This window comes from Micromys minutus, assembly GCF_963924665.1.
Source record: "Micromys minutus genome assembly, chromosome: 7".
Taxonomy (NCBI): domain Eukaryota; kingdom Metazoa; phylum Chordata; class Mammalia; order Rodentia; family Muridae; genus Micromys; species Micromys minutus.
In genome coordinates this window covers 37,799,538-37,805,537 of record NC_137976.1, presented here as the reverse complement: position 1 = coordinate 37,805,537, position 6,000 = coordinate 37,799,538, and positions in this window count along the sequence as shown.

Below are 6,000 nucleotides of genomic sequence, written 5' to 3'. Positions count from 1 at the left end.
ACATGCAGGCCTGCTGCCCGTGGAGGCTGGGAGAGAACACTGACTCTCTTGGTACTAGAATCACAGATGACTATGAGCTGTTTTGTGGATCCTGGGAACTGAACCCGGGTCTCTGGAAGAGCAGCCCATGCTCTTCACTCTTGAGAAATCCCTCCAGTACCCACCCCCAACCCTGGCTACTGGTGAGAACAGCGTAGTTTAAGGAAAGGGCCAAAAGAACCTAAATATCTGAATTTAAATCCCAGTTTCCTCATAGCCTATATTCTGCTGAGGAAGATAATTTACCTCTCTGAGCCTCTGTTTCTTCATTATTAATTGGAAATAATGGCATATCAAACCTTACCTGTGTAAACTGCAAGTATGATATATTAATACTTATCTGTAGATTTGGAAACCTGACAAACAAGGTTGACATAAAGCAATGGAAGTTTGAAGGGGAAAGTAACTTCCCAGTCAAGTATTCCTTGAACACTACTCACAGAATAAAGATTAGTTTATCCAACACAGCACCCTTTATTTATTATCTATCTAGTGTGACCAGGTGTTGCAAAGATCCCTATAGTGGGTGGGCCTAATGCTGCTTGTATTCTAATGCTAACTTGGGACCCCTAAGAGTGGTGCTCCAGGGACAGTCTGCTGAGTAACTCTGTTCCCAGTTAATTGTGATTGGTAAATAAAGATGCCAACAGCCAATAGTTGGCCAGAAGAGGTGTAGGTGGGGTTGAGGCTTCTCAGGCTTAGAGAGAGAGGACCATGAAATAGAAAAAACATGCAGGAGGGAGGAAGAGAGCCACCATGGGCTTAGGGCCAAGAGAATGTCCCCAGGGGGTGCCCAACTGGAGTTAAGAGCAGCCCAGATGGAACATAGTAAATATTAAATGATAACTTGGGGAAGTAGATTCTAACAGCATGGAGAGTAGGCAGCTGCCCAGCTATTGTGCTGCATAAGGCATATTGTAATCTAAAGGCTGAGTGTGTCTTTCATCTGGGAACATAAATGGTCTAAGGTGGGGAAGAAGCCCTGTGCTGGGATTAATATATTTTTTTTTTACTACAGATCCCAAGAAGAACCTAGATTTGTTGTGTTGGGAACATGCTCTATGTAAGGGGCTCAGTCCTGGAGGGCTCCTCATGCCCTCAGTGTTGCTTATTGTCTTTATTTGTTGACAGTGTGGCTAGTGTGAGCTTCAGTCATACAAAACCAATGATCAGGCTCTGTTGGAGTTCTTGTTGTTTTAAAGAAAATTAAGTTGTAAAGAAAATATGCTGACAACTTTTCCTCCCATATCTATAGAATTGGAATAATTTTATTATTTATTAAATAATAAAAATATCAATGTATAGTATACAAATGAATATAGTATATTTATTAAGTAATTATATATATATATAATTTTTAAACATGGTCTCAATATGTTGTCCAAGTTGATTCTTTGGTTCCAGCCTCCCAGAAGCTTGGAGGACAGAAGCACACCACCATGCTATCTCAGTTCTTTCTTTTGAATGTGTGAACTTCTTCCTAAAATGCTTTGGGAAATGCATTATCATTAGTACTGAATTATCCCATCAGTATCTACATAGTATTTCAAAACTGCTTCCCACCAGGGAGTTTGAAAGTATTTCTCAGATGTCTCCTTCTGGGGAGCTCATACTGTATAATAGCACCATACTTTTGGACATGGGAACACTGAGAACTTTGAAATCATGGGGGGAACAGAGCCCTGTGAAAGGGCCTTTGTGAACATTAGCTACATTGATATCTTTTACCACTGCCCCAGTGACTGCTGCTTTATGCTGGCATTTTGTAAATACAGTGTCTTCCTAGGTAGCCTGTATTCAAGGCTGCTTATGACTAGGTGGAGTACTATAAAAATTCTTGATCTTGTTTAATTAAAATTTTTATTTTTGGGGATTTCACATGAGTACTGTGTTTACATCATTTCTACCTCTCACCCCTCCAACTCCTTTCATGGTCCCCATCACTCTTTCTTTGCAACCCACTTTAGTAAAGGTTTAACTTCTCCTCTTGCCCACCACCCAGTAGAGGTAATGGAAGAGAAAAGTTATTAGGATATGGGGGGAAGTGGACCAGTTAGAAATACTTCTCTGGGGACAAGTTTCTTCAGTTTAGTCCTGTAGCAAACACCAAATATGACTCATCAGCTGCAGACCAGTCCTCTAGGCAGGCAGACACCACACACGAATTAGCAGCTGGTGTCCAATCTGAAGAAACCTGCAGGCTTGCCAACCTGCCCAAGCTGAAGCCGAGGAAGTGGCAAGCTGTCACAGGAACCTCATGAGCAGTTTCTTGGTCAGCATTACCACAAACTGAGCTCAACAATGCTATGTAAGGTGAACTAATACATGTGTGTCCTTAGAGAAGAACAGGGAAGCAGAGCAAACCAAACTAATGCCCCTTCTCATCACGGGTCCTTTCAAATGTTTGCTATATCAAAACATCCTTTTTTACCTGTGTCTGCTTCAGGAAAACGATCTTTCATGTTTCTGCTTTAGCAAGGCATTCTTTCACCTGTGTGCCCCAGCGAACCATCATTTGACATAACCGATTTTCCAAACAAACCAGAAGTTTCCACTTCAACTCTTTCAGTAAGTCCCCATTCCTAGATGAAGAACTATAGGAAGTAGCTACTAAGACAGTATAAGTTTTCTTCAGACACAAGGTCTTATTAAGTTGCCATTACTAGGCTGGAAACTACTATATAGATCAAACTTAACAGAGGTCTGCCTGCCTTTGTTTCCCTGGTGCTGGGATGAAAGGCAGATGCCACACACCTGTCCCTTTGTTATATTAAGAGAGTGAATCCTTTACCTTTCTGTATGTGGTTTTTTTCCCTTGGTGTAACTTGCTTGCCTTTGTAAGCCGAGCACAGGGCTGACTTTGTTCAGTTTGGGTGGAGACACCTGATACTTATGTCTTCTTCAGATCATTCCTATCATTCCTGAGTCTTGTTTACTCTTGAACATTTCACCTGAATTTTATAGGTAGCATTTATGTTAGGACTTTCTATTTTATTTCTCTGAGACTTAGCAATTGTTTTGACTTTTTCTGGTGACATTATAAATATTGTGACTGATGGGTTTGGCCTACAAAATAATCCACTAGTGATATTGCCCAAGAAAGTCCATTAGGTTTCTGCAATAACTACTTGGTTCAAATTCACTGTATCTAAACAAGGACATATTGTTCTTCTGATCACCATCACCGAGTATCAGTAACAGGGAATAAGCAAGAACCCATAGGCATGAGATGGCTACTGGTATTTCTCACATTTTCTCATCAACCTCTCTTTTTCTCATTAATTTATTCCATTTACATGCTAGTTGCAGCCCCACTTCTTTCCTTTTTTCCTAGTCTCACATTCACAAATCCCTACCCCTATCACCTTCTTTTTCTCAAAGAAAGGAAAGCCCCCCTTGGGTACCACCCCACTCTGGGACATCAAGTTTCAGCAAGACTAAGTAGATCCCTCTGAGACCCAACCAGGCAGTGTAGCTGGGGAAAGAGAATCCAGTAGCAGGGAACAGAGTTAGAGACAGCACCCACTCCAATTGTTAGGGAACTCACATGAAGGCCAGGTTGTACATCTGTACAAATATGTTAGGGGGGCTAGGTCTAGCCCTTGCTCATTCAGTTTCTTAATAATTGTCCCAAGTATTGTAAATCTTTTCACTCATCCTTGGCAAAGCTAACGGACTCTGTTTCTTTGTCATCCCTCTCTCTTTCTCTCTCTCTTTTCCTTCCCCCCCCCCCAGTGTGTGTGTGTGTGTGTGTGTGTGTGTGTGTGTGTGTGTGTGTGTACGTGCATACTCTTCTAGGGATATGTAAGACCTCAAATAGCACAAAAATTACAAAGAATGGGGACAAATGACAACTAGGAAGTTATATGGATAAAGGCAGGCTTACAGAAAGCATATTTTATTCTCGCCACTTAACACCATGCATTATTCATTGAGAGAGCACTTTAAGAACATCATAAAAATCTCAGGTTGTTGCTGAGGAAATTAGTCCTGATGGAAAACATGTGCTCTCTTGTTTTCGTAGCTTGGGTAGGGCAGGTTCTGTGTTCTCAGAGCTGCATGTACTGCTGGAAGCAGAAGGGGAACTGTTGTTCTTCAGTACAGAGCAGTCAAATTTAGTCATACCCGGAGCCCAGGACTTGAGTGCTCTGAACCTCTCATCGATGGAATATGGGAAAGTACCTACGGGTTTCTGCCAAGGCTGGCTCTCTGTTCAGACATTCCCCTCACCGTATTCCAGAAGCACTTGGTGCAGAACAGACCCTCTGTCTGCATGTTTAGAGTCACAAGTCTGCACCATGCTTACCCAGACTGGCAGGTCTCTGTTTTCATTCATAATCTGTTCTAACTTTTATAGTTCAAGAAGTTCAGTTCTTTATAAATGGATTCAGCTCAGAGCACAAAGCATTAAAGATGTTTTTCCCTGCATTGAATTATAGTTGAACCACTGTGCCTTCTCTCAGTGCACTGACTACTGTGGAGCTATGATTTAAGGAATACTGAAAGCTGTCTTCCCACCCCCACTATGTCACCAGGATATTCTGTAGTTACTCATCAAGTATTTAGTGAATGACCAAGGGAACAGTCACATCTTGGTAAGTACTTGAACAAACACATTAAAGGTTAATAAGTCTGGGGATTTGAAAGATGCTTCAGTTTTATCCAGGACATAGAAAGAGCAGGGGTTGGTCATTATGCAAGCACAAAACACACACACACACACACACACACAGATTTGAAGTGCAGGTGTCTTGAATTTGAATGGCATGGCTGCACTACGAGATGCCCTTGCATCTAAAAGTTTCTGGTACAGAAAAAGGAAGATGTACATACAGATTTTCATGGGTGTAGACTGAACAATTTTATCTGCTGGAGAATAGTACTGTGGAAGTGTGTGCCTCAACTCAGAGCCACAGCCTGTGCTGGAGAGTGGCATTGAGATACTGTGAGTCACAGATTTGCTCAAACTTCACAAAATCACAGTGTGCCTGACAGTGTTCAACTAGTATCTCGGTTAACCTGAAATGGATGCACATGAGGAATGTGAATGCAGACATTCTAAAACTTCCTAGCCCATGGAAGAGCAGGAGACATCTTCAGTCACTTAGCAAGTGATTACTGAATGTCTGCTGTAAGCACTGGGCAAGGTCATGGGAAACCTGTGGATGAGGTATTGTTTGACTCAATAGTATATAAAAGACTGATGTGTCCATAAGCAGAGATAAAGAAGTGTGACAAATCCTCCAATAGTGGTATAAAATGAAGACTGCATGCGTAAGGAAGAAAGAAATTAAGCACTGGTCAACAACAGTGGAGACGTTCTGAGTTTGGAGGGTGGTCATATTGGTTACGTAGTTTTCCTACCGAATGCTGAGACATGAATACAGCATGCACAGAAGACAGTTATTTACTTTATGCTAGTCTCATTCCTCTTAGGATGTGTATTAAAATTTCAGGCATCGCTATTAAATTAATTCTTTCTAAAGTTATCTGAGTGATTGTTAGGCTTTGCTGTGAACCTATTGAATCTGCTATCTCCTTAAAAATTTAATCATTGCATTGTGTGCTTTCCTATGTCTGTTCCTGTGTATACACACTGTGGTGCATTGGAAAAGCGGACGACAAGTTGCAGAAGTTAGTTTTCTTCTTCAATCATGTGGGTCCTGATGCTAGAACTTGGGTGATTACATGCTCAGGCTTAGCAGCAGACATTTTGACACGCCAAGGCATCTTGCTGGACCTGTTATCCTATTTAATCCTTACCTAACACAAATATTTTCTACATGTCTCTTCCTTTCAGATGAACACCTGTAGCTCACCGAAGTTAAAAGTTTGTTCAAATCAATGCCCCCCAAAATGACTAGAAAAATAGCTAATCTAGTTTTTTTTTTCAAAACTGTGTTCTTATTCTTCCTGATATACTCATGGCCACTTCTTCTGACATCTGTAGAGAAAAAGAAA